This window comes from Melanostigma gelatinosum (assembly GCF_949748355.1).
Source record: "Melanostigma gelatinosum genome assembly, chromosome: 2".
Taxonomy (NCBI): domain Eukaryota; kingdom Metazoa; phylum Chordata; class Actinopteri; order Perciformes; family Zoarcidae; genus Melanostigma; species Melanostigma gelatinosum.
The window spans coordinates 240,411-260,287 of record NC_136635.1 but is presented as its reverse complement, the minus strand read 5'-3'; positions in this window follow the sequence as shown (position 1 = coordinate 260,287).

Here is a 19,877-nt window from a genome sequence, read left to right as displayed (position 1 = left end):
TTTGTACTTTAAAGCAGCGGGCCGCGGGCCGGTACCAGTCACGCTGTTGCCTCTTATGTCTACCAGAGGTGCGGCTGGTAACTAAAATGATGATGGGACGAGTCAGCAAGCTATTAGCGAGCTAATGTTAGCAATGGCTTAGCAAGCTACTGTCGTTAGCTAATGCACTTCTAAACACAATACGGCATAGCTTTATCCACATTCCACGATAACACAAGCACACTGTCTTAATCTTAATTTGCAGCACTTACAAAAGCACTGTTGATTCGCGCTTAAACATAATGGGAATTGCTATGCCAAAAGATCCATGTTTGTTTGCTTACAAAGATTTTGACTGCAACCTATTTCTGACCAACAAGATTTTTTTCTATTGAGATGTTTACTGATGTGTTTACACTTGGTTGCCGGTTTATGAGGTTCACCTAGTTAAAAATCACCTGGTCTAATACTGCAATCCTGCAATAAATATGTGTTGACAAGTGTTTCTATTATTTTGTCCACTCCATTGATATCAATGTGGGCAGGCTAATAAACAGAAACGCCTCTTTGTAGAACGCAATACAGTTCAATGCCAGTTTGTAGATGCAACCACGTTTTTGGGCAGAAAATCTGAAGGTTTGGCATGAATTGTTTCCTGTATGTACAGTGTGGGTCATGACCAGTGTGTGGCAGTGCTACTCCAACTATATCAGCCTCTTCCCAGCTTCTGTTGCTGGTTTGATTCTCATTACACTCAAAAAGACTTTAAAATAATCCGTTGTGTTGCAAAGTTAACAGTACGACCATTACTGACTTCTACTAAATGTACATGTACTGCTTCTCACATTTTCACGGGACATATTTCAATACCATCCACATATGTGTCGAGCTATTTTCTGTACTTGCTACAGTCGATGTGGACATGATTTGTCACTGCAGGAAAAGCACATGTGCAACTGATAATAGTTGCTCGTTTCCAGCATTTATTATAATGCATTGGAGCAATTCATAATGATTTTAGCAGACCTGCCAACCTGTACGCATCTTGTGTTGCAGGCATGTATTTTGACAATAAAGTACGCTGGTATAAGTTGTTAAAGGTACCCAAAAAGCCAGTTGCTTTTTTTTTTTTTTTTTTTTTCTTTCTTTTGTATATAAATATAGCAGTGCTTATTGAGAGACATAGGATAATATTTTCTTCATCTGATAAAAAAATGACCAAGGGCGTACAAAAGCTTTTAAAACGTCAGTCGTGCCACACTGTGTGGATCTAGAGTTTGCTGCAGGAAGCCTCCCAAAACAGTAATGCATTGTGGGGACAGCAGGGATTCACGTATCTGATGGTACTGCCAAAAAAAGAATACATTTCCTCCAGGGTTGGCAGAATACTTATTTTGACTCTTCTGTCAAAATCTGTGCTGTGCAAAAGGTCAGCACAGGGTGGGAGGTTCACACTATCCCCCACTCCCAGTTCCACCCCCCCCCCCCCCCCCCCCCTCCTTCCACATCCACAAGGATGAGGGCCCTGACAGGCTTCCCACCCATGAACACAGCCAGTTGGAATACCAAAGTCACTCGAAATTAGGCCCCTGCACCACCACCTGTTTTTTTTCTTTTTTTTTTTTTTTAATGTCCTGTGATCATATTGCTTTTGATGTTTTTTCATCTTGGCAAAATAATAAAATGTGGAATGCTTGAAAATTTTCAAATTAAGTACTTTGTAACGACAACTTCATCGCAAACACCGTTGTTCTTCCAGAATGCCTGGTAGTGTTCCTCACTCCCAAACAGCCGCCGCTAAAATGTCTTCCCTGTCTGATAACCTTGTGTCTGTCTTCCTCAGGAGGGTCCACAGGGAAAGGGAGCAGGCCTTTGAGGAGAGTATGAAGCTGTACCAGGATGCTTCGCCAGCGGACCTTGGGGTCCCCTTGAAACTGTTCCCCGGAGACCCCGGCGCACTGCAGGGTTCCTACCCCTACGAGTCTGCTGTTCAGGAGCTCAAGCTTCTCATCAAAGACTGCTGTCCCCAGAGGAAGTTGGAATGTATTGGTGAGTCAGATTGTATTGTTGTTTACTTCATAAAGCCAAAGCTGACTTTCAGGACAGATGGCTGCTCTTACAGAGTATCAATTCAACCCGAAGGAGGCAACCCATGACTTCAGTTTTGGTGCTGACTGTCATCCTTTCCAGTCTGTCATTCTCAAGGTATCTGCAAAGTGACGAAGCTTTGGATTTAGTTCACTCGTCAAAAAGTAAGTTAGTTATAAAGGGTTTCGAATTTGACTGCATGCTGTCAGATCTTCTACATCTATGAACTAAAGTGGGATTGTTTGCTCAGTGGATTGTGGTCACACCTCTTTTTTGGAGTTTCAGTCTGCACCTGTAGCTACTGCTAGCCACAGTAGCTAGGAAGGTCATTGGGCTCATGTAAGAGCAGACTGGTTCTTGGACAAGTGATTCAGGAGAAGTTGCCACATTCACCAACTTTCTCTTATGAGCACATTTTACGAGTGGTCCAGACTTGTCGTAGGAGTCTTCTGACATTAGTCTCAGTTATCCAAGCCTACGTTTTTCACCAATGGATTGTATGTATTATTACTTTAAAGCAATTTTGAAAACCGATATTAATTACACTTTAAAATGATGTTGACATTATCTTGTTTGACTTATAGGTTGATTTAATTCTAAATATGTTCATTTAAATTGTCTATTGACTCTATTGTATAACACTACAATATCATTAATGATGGGACCCCCTCCTGTTGCAGTCATCGATCGCCTTGCAGCGAGAGGTTTTTCCTATTGAACCATTTCTGCATATTGTAGATATTGTCTGAGGTTTTATATTTCTTGCTTTCTGCTGATGTTTTGTTACAGTTCGGACATTGCGGCTGATCTGTGCCTGCGCTGAGGATTACAGGTGCCTTCATGTGGTGGACTGTACCCCAAAAACAGCCGCCATGTGAGTAAATCATCAGCTAAATGCCAACTCTTTTTGGGGTTTCTGTGTTTGGCGTCACTGCAGCAAATATAAAATCACTCGCGGGGGGATTTTTAGTGGGAAATGGAAAAAACAGTCAAATAAGACTCATGACATGACAAGTGATACAATGCAATACAACAGTTGGAGAACTTTTACAGAACAGTGAAGGACTGTCGGGTTGTGTTATCCTTTTTAGTTGAATTCCTCCAAGTGCACCTCATTAAACTTCAAAATAAGAGCCCTTTCTCTGTTGGCGCCGTGCTTATAGGGAGTTAAATACCGTCCAGTGGAAGTACCCAAACATCACCATAGGACTCTCTGCCTTGTTAGCTGCCCTGTCAGATCTCATCAGTGCCCAGTTAAGCCCGGCACAGCGGGGGTTGTGCGAGGTCTATTGCCCCCCCATAGAGTGTCTCTTCCAGGCCAGGCCTAAAAGTGGGTCGGGCTGTCTGGGTTTGGAACAGACCCAGGGCCCAACGAGGGGCTTGGGGAGAAGAAGTTTTGTGGAATTCATGATGATGCAGTGTCAGAGACACACAAAGGCTTACTGGGTTGTAGCACCCATTGTGGAGAACATGCAGGGTGTTGTGGACTACATTTTTTAATTAGTTTGTGCAGACAAAGTTTCACTAAAAACAGTTTCCTCTGCATCCACACTTAATCGCATTTCAATGGGAAACTTCTTGTTGTGGCTTGACATTATCCCGTGAACCACACCCATGAGAGAAGCAGTGCTGCCCTTACAGTTAACCTCATCAATGCTTAGTTTATTTCTCACCTGTGAGTCAGTAGACTGAAAATACTGTTGCATCAATGTTGTACAAGCAGAGACTTCTTTTGAACTTACTGTAAACAAACAGAGCTAGTGTTTGTTCCAAGGTGGCTGTGGATCTTAGTTCTAGAATATAAGCTTGTTCTGGGTTGTTTGGAGAGCCAGTCTTAAGTGAAGGTTGGCAGTGCTCGACAGGAAAGCTTTGTTTATACTCGCCTCCGCAGACAGCGCGTGAGTTCTGAGCATGCACAGGCGTTCAAACTCTGCGCTGCGTTACTCTCCGAAAAGCCAGAGGGCACACAAACAAAGTGAACTGTGAAGAATCAAAAAGACAACGGGTACAACATTGTAACCCAGAGACATGACCATAGACTGTAGGTGTAACCGGCAAAACGCCATAAACCACCTCCACAATGACGAGGAGGGATTGTAATTGTCTGTAAAGTCATATCTCATACTCATGGACTACTGTATTGCCGTTGTACAAGCCCTGTAAAGAAAAAACATGCATTATAAAGAAAATGAGGTTGAATATCCTGTAAACAATTTGATTTGACTGCAAAATATTTATTCGGATGTCGATTTTTAAGACTCGTTTCTAAAGCATCTAAAAACAAAAAAAAAGTGAATTCTACTGCGAAGCATGTACAAACCACACGACATGTTTTCGTGTCACATTTTCATTATTAAGCTGTTGGGCAGGAACCATGTTTTCACACAACCAAAAGATGATGCCTGGTTGTCGGCCTGGTAACCACTTTTAAAAGTTAAGTGTTTTAAAAGGGTTGAAAACTGTTGAACTTGAAGCTAGTGGATTATGTCACCAACATAACCAAAGGGTTTTTATGTGTGTATGTGCACATCAGTAATGCCTGTAAAAGTCCTCCGTGGGTTTCACTGCACTCTATACAAACACCCAGTATCGGCAACAAATCCTGTTCCTCCTCCAGAGTGTTCTCTGATATCTTGTCTTTTTTCATACACTCTCGTCCCTTTTCTTTCCCTCTTTTGTTGGATCCACTCATGCTCTTTTGGAGAAGGTCTTAGGCCATGTCTCCTGCTCCGTATCTGTCTTCTTGTATTGGAACACGCGTGAAATGATCGGAGACGGCAGAGCGGACGAGTTAACCGGGCACTGCTCTTCTCAAAGCTTGGAAAAGTAAAGCAAACAGTTGTGAGCTTGAAGGATTTGTGCATGTGTACTCTCTGTACATGGTAAAATATACAACATGTAGTGCCACGAAATGAAAACTGAATCATGCTGTTTGTTTTGTTACCTGGAGACATGAGTCAAACACAGCCAAACCATGCAAGGGACGCGAATAGACGATCTATTTGTTCTTGTTTTTATTGTGGACACCAGGAATGCGTCATGTCTGACATCTCTGCATCTTCAATCATCTCTGGAAAGGCTGCTTTTGATTCGTATCGTTTTAATCCTCATCAGGCTGCATGATTTTCACCTAAAGAACAGTTGTTTTTCAATGACAATCTGGCACTACTAGCTCATCATTTCTGAATGTCATAATCTTGCCAGTGGCCACTTCCAGCTCTGATTCAATAAAACCTTTCTAAGGGGGTACATTTAGACTGTGTACTTTCCTGCCTCCGATGTGCCAGTGAAGGTTTTCTGTCCTGATTGCGGCTCAGTCCAGGCCAATATGTGGCTGCTTTTTTTTGTCCATCTAAATACATGTTGCCTTTCTGCGTGTCACTTTGACTCTCAGAACGTGTATTTTGATCAAGGCCCGACTCCATCAAATTTGCTGCGGTGTTCCCAGGCCCGTCAGATTCCAGCAGGGATTAGTGAATCTTGTATTTTCAATGCATATATAGCTCTCCCCTTTCACTGTAGTTTCTCATTTACAGTCTCACACACAGATGCACTTTATTGAACTCGCTGCCCTCCTTTGTTCATTTGCCGGCGTTTCCATTTTCATCAGGTCATTGTCCCTGACCAACCGGGAGCTCATTTGTTCTCTTGTGTGCTTTTGTCCATAGCCCTTTCTTTTCTCTCTGCCATTGTGCTGCTAAACTGGTCACCACTTTCCCTGCTGTATTCTGTTAATTAAGAACCCCCCCCCCCCTTTGCATTTCTGCTGCTTTTTTACGTCCTCCACTACATTGGATGTGCGTTGCTAAACCATAATAGAGCCCAATCTTCTCACTGAGATCAGTATTTATACTTTACACTTGGAATGCAGTGACACCAGTTTTAAGTGCGAGAGGATCGATGTCTTGTGTTTACAGCGGTGAACTCACGAGGTTATAATACAGGGTTGCGATTTTGTGTGCGTGTGTGTGAGGTCCAACTCTCCACGATTACACAAGCCTGTCCACACCTTCCAGAACCCTGCAGGAGGAGAGTATCCTGTTGCAGGCAGCCGGGGTCAGTCAAGGCCTTCTCACGCAAGCGAGCAGTTAGCCCCTGCGTGTGAGTCCTGATCAACAAACGGTCACTGTCTGCACACAGAGAGTATGCTATCGGGCTGTCATCATCTCCATGGCAGCAATTTGTCCTCCCAACAGATCTCGGGGAGAGGGGAAAGAGAGCTTTATCGTTTCCATCCCTGAACACGCATCCCATTAAGAGCTACGTTGTATTTAGTTTCCATGCATTCCCCTGGGGAGCCCACGCCATCATACTCTGTAAATGTCACTCTCTTATTTACTTCAGTTTTTCCTGTTTGACTCGATCTCACCACCCGCTTCCTCCTTTTCGTCTGCCAGCGGCGCGGATGACCTGTTGCCCATCCTGTCCTTCGTGGCTCTGCGGTGCCAGTGTCCTCAGCTGGTGTCCGAATGCGCCGCTCTGGAGGAGTTCATTCACGAAGGGTGAGTCATCATGATGAGAAAAAGATGGTTGAATGACAAGCGCCTTTTTATTTAATTTAATTTTGCACAGAAGTTTGTCAGAGTAGATTTGTCTCTGAAGGAATGTTTACCCGCACAATACCCTTTCCTCATGTCGAAGAAGACGTTGACAGATGTCCTTGTACTTGGTGAACATGCCTAAAGTTAGCCTGAGAGAAATCTGTCAGCTTGCCCAACACTCATCACTAGGGGTGACCCTGAATCAGTGACGATTTGGCCTAAGGAACCTGATAAGACGTCAATATCACAGTCGTAGTGGTGTAATAATGTGGTTATCAAACAAAGGATCATTCAAATCTGGAAAGTAAAACAATGACATTTGGTAGAGTCCTAGGAATTTGCATGTGGGTTCATTTAATTCATTTTTAAAGTACTGGGCTTCAAGTTACAAAAACGGTAACAGTGATTTGCTCTGATTCAAGTCCTTGAATGGTGACAGCATCTCACTCACTCTCTCTCTCTCTCTCTCACTCACTGTCCCGTCACTTCCCTGTTGTCCCTTTCTGTCTGTGGATATGGGAGTTCTATGAACAACAATAAAAACAAGCAGGCAGTCTATCTGGTAATGAACCCACAGAGAGTTATCCCTCACTTTGCTGTTAGTACAGTATTTTATAGTCATTTACCTCTTTGTTTTGGTTTTCCAGCCCTCATACTTTCCTAACGTCCACCCGTTCCCGTAGTAATGCTCTGTGCTGGGCTTTTTCAAATTTATTTATGAAAATAAGCCAACACATTCGACCACAACGAGTTTGTCACTTGATAATCTGTCAATATTGTGTTTACAGCTTTAATTTAGGTCACAAACTATAAAATACTTACAATATTTATCTTTGCAGGCGGAGGAATCCTTTAATGCAGCACTTATACTATTGGAAACAAACTTTAATGATGATAAAAATCATCAGTGGAATTAGATCAAAATGAGGCTTTAGAATTAAAAACTCCCCCAGGACAAGAGAGCACCTGACAAGTTTATTTTTCAATTTAGGAATATCTCTCTCGGTGCACATCTTTGACCCATTTTTGATAAATTTTGTCGTTAAATGTTTAAAAAATCATGTGATACTGTTGTCATATTTTTTCCAATATAGATATCTGGATCCTCCTCAAAAATACAGTATTGGTCGGGCTCTAGTATTCATAATCCTAGTTATGCCATCAGACATCACAGGTGGATTGCTATAGACTGATAACCCTCTTACTCTTTTCTGAGGTAGACGTCTTAATGTAGTGTTATGTAGGCGTAAACCTATGTAGGCATGAATACATGCTATCAAATACCAAGATAAGCTGTCAAGTTGGACAGTTAGGGAGGCCCGGTGGTCTTCGGTTGAGGGACTACATCATGCCGAGTGTCATTGCGTGTGAGCTCAGACCACACCCAAAGAGGTCTACTCAGGCCCATAAAAACAGTAGGTTGTAAAAGCCATCTGGTTAGATTGGCAGTGGCCAAGGAATGTCAGGATATTTAAGATTTGGTTTTTCTCCTCTATAAAAATACAAATTAAGTCCCACTTGATGTTTATGTTGTCCAATTGAAGGGAGGTGGAGGAACCAAAACCGGCCACAAGGCTATGAGAGGGTGGCGATACTCGTGCTCTCCAAAGGCTGTGAGTGAGATCGGCAAGAGTCTTTGAAATGATTTGGTTGAGTCAGCAGTCGGTCATTGTGTTTGAGATTTTATCTCCAAGCACGATAATAATGTCATGACTAGAGATCAAGAGTACATTAATTAAGCAAAACGTTACTTTATTTGACATGCTACTATGAAGACATGGAGCCTGGTGAGGTCTAATTTGATATGCGTTTCATTTTACTTTGATATTCTTTTTTTTTATCCTCATCATTTGAGGACAATGTCAAATGAATGGGTGGAAATATATTATATATTTATAATACATTTAGTCATACTTTTTAGTTATGTCATGTTTCCTTTGTTGGGGGAAGAAAGGTGACCAACAAATGTTTTTTGGTCATGTTTTGTTTTTATGAAAGATTGCGTCATCTACAATGCTTGGTGGTTGCATTTCTAGGAATCTAGTGGCATTTTTATACATTCAAATTTGGTACAAATATTTGAGTATTATTCCAACACCAGAGATGTAATGTTTTCTTCGCAGTCAAGGTACAAGCGTCTCCTTATCGCCTTTCCTTCCTCAGTCCCTCGCCGTCGCTGTCCTCTCACTCCTCCTGTCCATCCATGCAGGGAGTCGCTCTAGTTAGTCAAAGGTCAGCCAGAGTTGACTTGCTCTCCAGCCCCTTCTCTTCTGAACAAACCTCCACAATCACTCGTTCTTCACACACATCAACACCCTCCATCCATCGCTCCCCTCTTTCCTCACGCTGCCCAACCTTTGAATACACGCGTCCCGCCTCTAAAAGTGGAGAAAACCAGCGGATCTCTTTCAGTGTGTTCAACGATGAGCAGAAATGTTCGGTCCTTTACTCGCTGTTGAAAAGTGTTGATCAGAAATATGAATAAATCGTGTGTCTTTTCTGTGCTTGGATGTTTGCGTGCACTCGTTTTGTTTAGTTCTGTTAACATGAAATAGTTTTTGTGTCTCCTTATTTCACTTCTTACAGCTTCCTTTGACCCCAAAATGTTTAAATAAATGGAACACTCACAACCATCTTTCTAACTTTAACTTACAGATGCCTTGTTATCAGCTAATCGTCTCTTCTCTTTTTCAGCTATTTGATAGGAGAGGAGGGCTACTGTTTGACCTCCCTGCAGAGTGCCTTGGCCTATATCGAGTCCCTGCACTCAGGAGGAGCTCATCATCCTGCAGACAACCCCTTCTGAAAAGGTGAAGGAAAGCCCAGACCTGATGCTCTGGTAAGCGTTTTGTTGACCTTTGTGTCACGTTAAATCAAAGCGGATGGAAATGGTAAATGGACTGTATTTGTATAGTTATCTTCTAGTCTTCCAACCACTCGAAGTGCTTTAACACTACATGTCGTCATACACATTCATACACTGATGACAGGAGCTAACATGTAAGGTGCCACCTGCCCTTCAGGACTAACGAACATTCATACTACATTCACACACCGATGGCACAGCTATGGGAGCAACTTGGGGTTGAGTGCCTTGCCCAAGGACACATCGACATGGACTAGCGGAGCCGGGGATCGAACTGCCGAGCCTCTGATTGAAGGACGACTGAGCCACAGTCTGGGCTTCGAATGAAAACTATTATGAAAATGATAGTATTCGGATGGAAAGAGAAGTTAAATGTAATGTTTTGAATACGGTAATGAAAACTTGCATTTAGGATATTATGAAAATATTGGTGATTATCAGAAAGAAGTGCACACCGCTCGTTTACTAGAAGGTACATGCGTCTTTTGCTGAGACGAAACATGGCAGAGTTGAGGCTAAACGGCACCCTTGTAAACAGAAGCCCCTATTGTTTTCCGTACATCCTCTAAACCGGCGCTGGGTAGGCGTGCACCATCGCTCATGGATGCGCTGCCCTGCGACTGTCGTGTTTTCAGTCTTAAAAAAAACTAAAACTGCGCCAATACGGCAACATTTTTGAAGTCAACAAAACACGCGTCAGTTGTCCTGCTGATTTGTGGTACCACTTAACTCAAACCAGCTTATATGTGCATTACCGCCACCAAGTGGACTGGAGTCGCTGCACTCTCGTCACTCGGGAGCGGCTGCTGTGTCAAGTGAGAAGCCTCGTGGAAAAATTCACTTTATTTAGCCTTCACCATCTATCTGAATGGCCAAATAACACCAGTGAAAATTAACTCATTGTGGAATTTAAACCTTTAAATATTTATAAATGGTAAAATAGACTGGGGAAATATAAAATAAAGTTGTATTTTATAAAATACTTATAACATTTAACATAACAGAATGCTCTGTTTTGGTCTTTGGTGTGAATTTTCAACTTCCGGTTGCCAGAAAGGCAGCATCCACATTTTGTCTGCTGGATGTGTAATTTGATCACATAATTATTTCGATATATTGCCAGTGCAGGAATAATATATTCCATTTTGTGTTGTAGGCTGCTGCGGTCCTATGAGATCCTCCCGACTTCCTGCTGCGCTGTCGAGAGACCACAGCTGAACCTGCAGGTTGTGAAGACGCATGTTCACTCGTACACACAAAGACACACTGCACATTTCACAAAAGGACTTATTTTGGCTCGCTTTGCAACCGAGGATATACCCTTGCCTATGAGTTGTTTCTATACAGATCAGGAACTGAGCTTTGCTCAGACCTCTGAGGATGTTTGTAAACTGCAGAGCATTGCTGAATTAACTGGCCCTGGATTGTTAAAGGACTCTGAGGTTGAGAATGGTGTCGTTTTGGGGAACCTTTGGAAGTGAAGCCGTTAACCTGCAATATGGTTTACTAATGAGGGAATATATTTGTAAACCATATTGCAGGTCTTGCACTTTTTTCCCCCCGAATGAAGAAGCTAACCACGCATGCTTCGACTGATATTTGTCGTGCTCAGAGTACAGTAATAGTATTTCATCTTATTGTACTCCATGTACCCTGTGGCCTTCTTTCTTTTTCACAAAAATAACATTCAACTTATAATTTAGACATTTCTTTCTTCATGGTGTGTGTTTTTAAGACTGGTGACAAAATGCATCCACAGACTGAACACAAAATATGAATTTATGCACTTTGGGTGTTGAAGCCCTCAGGGGTGAGGCTACACTAGAGGATGACTTTCAGTTTACACAGATCTATTTGCAGACATGCCATCTAACAAAAAGTGAGACACTGGAGGAGCACAGGAATGGTTTCAGCGGGGTGACAAGTCGAGGTTGTTTTGTGTTTGCATGGAACACCATGGTGGTTCACATTTAAGTGAGGCATACAGGAATATGGTTAGGTAGTACTTTATATAAGTAGTAACACAGTTGCACTTAGTTAGTTGGTCCATTATTTTAAGCGTGTGTATGTGTGTGATTATTTGCAAGCCAGGCCACAGGGAAACGATCTTTTAATGCCAGGATTCAAAATCAATAAACTGTCAGAGGAAAGCAGCTTATTTTATACTTTTCACTCGTATCCCAATGCTTCCATTTAGATCTGCAGTTTACCCTGCCTAGAAAATGTCAGTTCTTCACTGAGATTTGACATTTTTGAAATGCTTTTCTTCGGAGTCATTTGAGCCGTTTAAATGCATGTGGACACCAAATTGGATGTTTACTTGAAAGGATCTGGTGTTGCATTTTTTATTTTTATTTTTTAGCCCGTTACCTGCAGATCATGTTTACTTGAGTGACCAATTATGAATTCATTATGGTGTCCTCCAGTAGATGATGGCCAGTGATTTAAATTGGTGTGCATGGTGTGTAATAAATAGGCGGCTAAAATATGCAAAAATACAGTTTGCTGTGTTTGAAAGACCTGAAGCAGACTTTCATCCAGTGTAAAAGACTGAAAAACTACATTTTTATATGTTGTCATTTTATTAAGTTTGGTTTGTTTATTTGCTTGTTTGAATTTAATATTTAATATTTTATTTTTATTTAGCATGGGTCCAAAAGATGTGAAAAGATGTCCTGAAACTGTTTTACGACCTACTTTTTGTGACATTAACACCAAAACAGACTTGTCTATGTAATAAATATGAATGTAATTATATTGAAATTTATATTTAGCAAAGTGGATTTGTAAATGATTTGTTGTACATTTTGCTTTTGAAAACTCCATGAATGTTGTTATTTCATGATTAAACAGTTTTACTGTGAAAGGTTGGGAATGTGAATGATGAATGCGTGTTTGAGAAATGGGTAAATAAAGAGAACAGAAATATTTAAGTCAATAAATATGCGTCTTGTAGTCTGACTCGTCATCTGACTTTATGGAATCAATGTTTCAACTATTCAACTATTATGGCTGTGTATTCTCACCATATCTGAATGTGTGAAAAAAGTATAGAATAGATGGTGTAATACTATGACTTTTAATGACATACTATACTGTGACTTGTTATCACTATTTCAACAAACTGTACAATTACGTTTTTGACGATTATATATACCTATTCATAATTCTTTCAACATATATTATTATTATCGAGATACTATACTGGGACTTTTGGTTTCAATTCGGCCTTGCGAAGGAAATGGTGTCTGGGTTAATCCTGGCTGAAGTTGTGTTAAATAACCGTGCATTCTTATTTTGAAATGAAGGCAATATGAGTAGAGTTGACGCCATGATCAGCAGTCACATGGATGGCTGAGTCGGGATCATGTGATTGCAGACATTCATTTCTTAGGACGATGAACATGAATCAACATTTCTGTAAATGTGCCAGTGTTGGCCAGCTGGCCAATTTTCAACTGGAGTCTGAATGTTTTGAAACCAATGAGGACAACACGACAAAATAAGCATTCTCAAGACAGTACAATAATACAGCAACAATACACACTATTAGGTACCTCTGTTAGAAACGGAAAGCTACAAACACAGCCAAGTAATACTGATTAATAACCATTTCTGACGCATGCAGACATGCAGAGTAGCGACGGGAAGAGTCGACCAAAAACTGTCCAAGTAAAAGTACTGTTACTTTGCAAAAACAAGTACTCAAGTTAAGCTAAAAGTAGTCCTCAAAATAACTACTTCAGTAAGAGCACAACAGCATTTCCTGAAAAAATGTACTTGCCTAGTGACTAGCTTAAGACTTTTCCCCCTCAAGTCTGTTCTTTGCTGTGGATACGACTGGAACGATTTAAAGGACCATGAAAGCATAAAATAGGAGTAACAAGATGGATGCATCAAAATGCAACAGAGTAAGTAGTAATGGTTGTTCTCTAAATTGTACTCGAGAGTAAAAAGTATGCGTCATTAAAGCTACTCTGTCAAGTACAGTTTAGTCAAAAGAGTTGCAGTATGTACTCGTTACTACACACCTCTGGCAAATGAGTGGAGAGAAAATATGACAACCATAATGTTGTAGGTGTGTTGGGAACCCCTCCCAGCATGCACTGGGGCAACACAGACTTAACTAAAGCTGCGTTTCAGATTGCATTATTTTACTTTTTACTTTTAGCACATTCTGCAGCTGACCTCACAAAGTACGTACTGTCACGTGCAGTACGTCGTCAATTGGCACTTATTACCACCTCATAACATGGCACCTTTGACCCTCATGCTCATCTATCTGCTGTGCAAAGGATTGTGGGTCAGAATTGCCAGAAAAAGCATGCCAATGATGTAGTAGGACATCCTGGTATTTTTGGCATGCTGCATTTGACATACTATGTATTGGGACGTACCAAATCTTTTTCTGGTGTACTAAATAGTATTGTAGTATGGGTATTGAAACGCACAGTAAATACTATGTGTGTTCCAATATTGTTGGAATCAATGTAGAATGTTTCATTTCCTATCAAGTGAACCGCAGAGACAAACAAAATTATTCTTTTCTAACAGAAAAAAGAAAAAAAAAGAACACCTCGTGACACCCAAAGCTAACTGGAACTGAAATGTTTTTCAATTTTCCTTAGTTTTTTTCCGGCTGCCAGTTGTGAGGGTGTCTGTGTGGCGATGAATCCTGGATGATGCAGGAGGCTGCGATGGGCACATGGCTGAATAGCAGCAGAAGCCTGAAGGGAAAAACAACATGCCACTCTGAATCAGTCACAACACCACCAGAGGCCACAGTCTCTTGCTCCTTCTCCTCATGAATGTTCTTTTTCTGTCTCACGGAGTGTTCCTTTTTGTCTCCTTCCACTTCCCTTGCCTTGTCGCAGCCCATACCAACTGAACTGCATTCTCAGAGTTCCTTGGGTCCGTTTCCAGGTCGGCAGGGTCAGTTCAACCCAAAATCAAAAGGGCATATTTTTTCCACTTATGCTATTTATCAATCTAGATCATTTTGGTGGGAGTTGCCCAGTTTTGGAGATATTGGCTTTAGAGATGTTCGAACCTTCGTGCTATTGACTCTCGTTTACAACGAAAATAACGGGATATATGGCAAAGCGGCAAAAAAAGATTAATCAGCAGTCTCTTTCCAGAAATCACAACCTTGTTTAAAGCAGTTTCATGTAGGAACTGCTCCCAATAAGCTCTGTGGATTATCTTGAGTAACCATGTCATGATTTAGGGAGTGTGCTATCCCTTAAAGCAGGGGTGTCCAAACTTTTTTCAAAGAGGGCCAAATTTGATAATGTGAAAATGCCCAAGGGCCAACAGTCCCTGCTGACATTATTTTACGTATTTAAAGTAACTTTGAGAATATAGTGTTGTGGAATATTTCTATGAAAAGTCGGGATAAGAGTGTCAAAGTGTTATCAAATCAATGTCAAATGAAACAGAGTCTGGATGAATGATCAAGGTTGTAATAGTCAATTTATTTGCTTGCAAGCAAAGAGAACACTGTCCCACAGACACATCACGTCATCTGCAGGAGGTGCTCTGAATAACACAGTCAGATGCATGTCTTGCAAGCAAAGAGAGCACAGTCTCACAGACACATCGCCGTCATCTGTTAGAGGTGCTCTGACAACATAGTCAGATACATGGACCTTTATACTGCTTCCTTTGATTGGGTCACTGTGACCTAATCAAAGAGTTCAGATACAAGAAATACAGATTCTGAATAAGCCTGTTTTACCATCACACATCACATATACATACAGAGGGTCATGCTCTTCAGCTGATGCTGATCAGGAAGTACCGTAATCTAGACCTCTGTGTGTTGCCGTCTTTGAAGACAGAAACAATGCACAGGAAAACAGATAACAAGATAACAGATAACAGATAACAAAACACATGGATGCAAAACTGATAGAATCATCTACTCAAATAGGTTTTGTGCCTGCACTTTTAACGACTTACATTCTTCAATCCTAAAGCATAAGACGATGACATATTTTCCCATAACAATAGTAACTAAAAAAGTAACTTTGAGAATATAGTAACTAAAAAAGTAACTTTTTTTCCAAAGTAACTAAAAAAGTAACTTTTTTACAAAGTAACTAAAAAAGTAACTTTTTCCAAAGTAACTAAAAAAGTAACTTTTTTTCCAAAGTAACTAAAAAAGTAACTTGTTTTACAAAGTAACTAAAAAAGTAACTTTTTTTTACAAAGTAACTAAAAAAGTAACTTTGAGAATACAGTAACTAAAAAAGTAACTGAGAATATAGTAACTAAAAAAGTAATTTTTTTTACAAAGTAACTAAAAAAGTAACTTTTTTCCAAAGTAACTAAAAAAGTAACTTTTTTGGTTAGTAAGAATATAGTAACTAAAAAAGTAACTTTTTTCCAAAGAAACTAAAAAGTAACTTTTTTACAAAGAAACTAAAAAGTAACTTTTTTACAAAGAAACTAAAAAGTAACTTTTTTCCAAAGTAACTAAAAAAGTAACTTTTTTTTACAAAGTAACTAAAAAAGTAACTTTTTTTACAAAGTAACTAAAAAAGCAACATTTTTTACAAAGTAACTAAAAAATTAACTTTTTTTACAAAGTAACTAAAAAAGTAACTTTTTTTCCAAAGTAACTAAAAAAGTAACTTTTTTACAAAGTAACTAAAAAAGTAACTTTTTTTACAAAGTAACTAAAAAAGTAACTTTTTTTTACAAAGTAACTAAAAAAGTAACTTTGAGAATATAGTAACTAAAAAAGTAACTGAGAATATAGTAACTAAAAAAGTAATTTTTTTTACAAAGTAACTAAAAAAGTAACTTTTTTCCAAAGTAACTAAAAAAGTAACTTTTTTGGTTAGTAAGAATATAGTAACTAAAAAAGTAACTTTTTTCCAAAGTAACTAAAAAAGTAACTTTTTTTTACAAAGTAACTAAAAAAGTAACTTTTTTTACAAAGTAACTAAAAAAGCAACTTTTTTTCCAAAGTAACTAAAAAAGTAACTTTTTTTCCAAAGTAACTAAAAAAGTTACTTTTTTTACAAAGTAACTAAAAAAGTAACTTTTTTCCAAAGTAACTAAAAAAGTAACTTTTTTTTACAAAGTAACTAAAAGAGTAACTTTTTTTACAAAGTAACTAAAAAAGCTACTTTTTTTTACAAAGTAACTAAAAAAGTAACTTTTTTTCCAAAGTAACTAAAAAAGTAACTTTTTTTCCAAAGTAACTAAAAAAGTAACTTTTTTTCCAAAGTAACTAAAAAAGTAACTTTTTTTCCAAAGTAACTAAAAAAGTAACTTTTTTTACAAAGTAACTAAAAAAGTAACTTGTTTTACAAAGTAACTAAAAAAGTAACTTTTTTAACACATTAACTAATAAAGTAACTTTGAGAATATAGTAACTAATAAAGTAACTTTGAGAATATAGTAACTAAAAAAGTAACTTTGAGAATATAGTAACTAAAAAAGTAACTGAGAATATAGTAACTAAAAAAGAAACTTTTTTTACAAAGTAACTAAAAAAGTAACTTTTTTACAAAGTAACTAAAAAAGTAACTTTTTTTACAAAGTAACTAAAAAAGTAATTTTTTTTTACAAAGTAACTAAAAAAGTAACTTTTTTACAAAGTAACTAAAAAAGTAACTTTTTTACAAAGTAACTAAAAAAGTAACTTTTTTACAAAGTAACTAAAAAAGTAACTTTTTTCCAAAGTAACTAAAAAAGTAACTTTTTTGGTTAGTAAGAATATAGTAACTAAAAAAGTAACTTTTTTACAAAGAAACTAAAAAGTAACTTTTTTACAAAGAAACTAAAAAGTAACTTTTTTACAAAGTAACTAAAAAAAGTAACTTTTTTTTTACAAAGTAACTAAAAAAGTAACTTTTTTTACAAAGTAACTAAAAAAGTAACTTTTTTTCCAAAGTAACTAAAAAAGTAATTTTTTCCAAAGTAACTAAAAAAGTAATTTTTTTTCCAAAGTAACTAAAAAGTAACTTTTTTTCCAAAGTAACTAAAAAAGTAACTTTTTTTACAAAGTAACTAAAAAAGTAACTTTTTTTACAAAGTAACTAAAAAAGTAACTTTTTTTACAAAGTAACTAAAAAAGTAACTTGTTTTACAAAGTAACTAAAAAAGTAACTTTTTTTCCAAAGTAACTAAAAAAGTAACTTTTTTTACAAAGTAACTAAAAAAGTAACTTGTTTTACAAAGTAACTAAAAAAGTAACTTTTTTAACACATTAACTAATAAAGTAACTTTGAGAATATAGTAACTAATAAAGTAACTTTGAGAATATAGTAACTAAAAAAGTAACTTTGAGAATATAGTAACTAAAAAAGTAACTGAGAATATAGTAACTAAAAAAGAAACTTTTTTTTACAAAGTAACTAAAAAAGTAACTTTTTTCCAAAGTAACTAAAAAACTAACTTTTTTTACAAAGTAACTAAAAAAGTAATTTTTTTTACAAAGTAACTAAAAAAGTAACTTTTTTACAAAGTAACTAAAAAAGTAACTTTTTTGGTTAGTAAGAATATAGTAACTAAAAAAGTAACTTTTTTACAAAGAAACTAAAAAGTAACTTTTTTTACAAAGTAACTAAAAAGTAACTTTTTTTTACAAAGTAACTAAAAAAGTAACTTGTTTTACAAAGTAACTAAAAAAGTAACTTGTTTTACAAAGTAACTAAAAAAGTAACTTTTTTACAAAATAACTAAAAAAGTAACTTTTTTACAAAGTAACTTGAAAAATAAAGTAACTAAAAAAATATGCTATAAATATATTTTTTTCACATACTTATCTGACTTTTTATGATGTCTTTTTGACATACAAACTCTTCAACTGTTATTTGGCTGTAATTTATAGATTCTTTGTTTATTGTATTTGTATGTTATGGTGCAATTAATGAGCTACTAGAAAATTACCTTTTAATGACATACCATAGTCTGTTTATTATGTATTTCTTGTTGCATATTACGCTATGACGTTTTAATAAATTCAAATGAAATAAGACCTCTTTGACAACCTTTTCATGACATTTCAGACTTTTTTTTATCACATGCAACACTCTTCACACTTCTTCATGCCATTTTTTTCACAATCTTACTTTTTTATTGTTACATCTGAATAAGACAAATAACAATTAATCAACATGCTATGAGGACACACGCTGAATGTTTCATGACTAGAGTTTCCCTGATACATAGGTGGTGTAGTGGTTAGTGTCGCTACCTAAACCTTAAATAACTAAAAAAGTAACTTTTTTTCCAAAGTAACTAAAAAAGAAACTTTTTTTTCAAAGTAACTAAAAAAGTAACTTTTTTTTACAAAATAACTAAAAAAGTAACTTTTAGAATATAGTAACTAAAAAAGTAACTTTTAGAATATAGTAACTAAAAAAGTAACTTTTTTACAAAGACACTAAAAAGTAACTTTTTTTTACAAAGTAACTAAAAAAGTAACTTTTTTACAAAGACACTAAAAAGTAACTTTTTTTTACAAAGTAACTAAAAAAGTAACTTTTTTACAAAGAAACTAAAAAAGTAACTTTTTTTTACAAAGTAACTAAAAAAGTAACTTTTTTTCCAAAGTAACTAAAAAAGTAACTTTTTTTCCAAAGTAACTAAAAAAGTAACTTTTTTCCAAAGTAACTAAAAAAGTAACTTTTTTTCCAAAGTAACTAAAAAAGTAACTTATTTTACAAAGTAACTAAAAAAGTAACTTTTTTTACAAAGTAACTAAAAAAGTAACTTTTTTTCCAAAGTAACTAAAAAAGTAACTTTTTTTACAAAGTAACTAAAAAAGTAACTTGTTTTACAAAGTAACTAAAAAAGTAACTTTTTTAACACATTAACTAATAAAGTAACTTTGAGAATATAGTAACTAATAAAGTAACTTTGAGAATATAGTAACTAAAAAAGTAACTTTTTTTCCAAAGTAACTAAAAAAGTAACTTTTTTTCCAAAGTAACTAAAAAAGTAACTTTTTTTCCAAAGTAACTAAAAAAGTAACTTATTTTACAAAGTAACTAAAAAAGTAACTTTTTTTACAAAGTAACTAAAAAAGTAACTTTTTTTCCAAAGTAACTAAAAAAGTAACTTTTTTTACAAAGTAACTAAAAAAGTAACTTGTTTTACAAAGTAACTAAAAAAGTAACTTTTTTAACACATTAACTAATAAAGTAACTTTGAGAATATAGTAACTAATAAAGTAACTTTGAGAATATAGTAACTAAAAAAGTAACTTTGAGAATATAGTAACTAAAAAAGTAACTGAGAATATAGTAACTAAAAAAGAAACTTTTTTTACAAAGTAACTAAAAAAGTAACTTTTTTCCAAAGTAACTAAAAAAGTAACTTTTTTTTACAAAGTAACTAAAAAAGTAATTTTTTTTACAAAGTAACTAAAAAAGTAACTTTTTTAC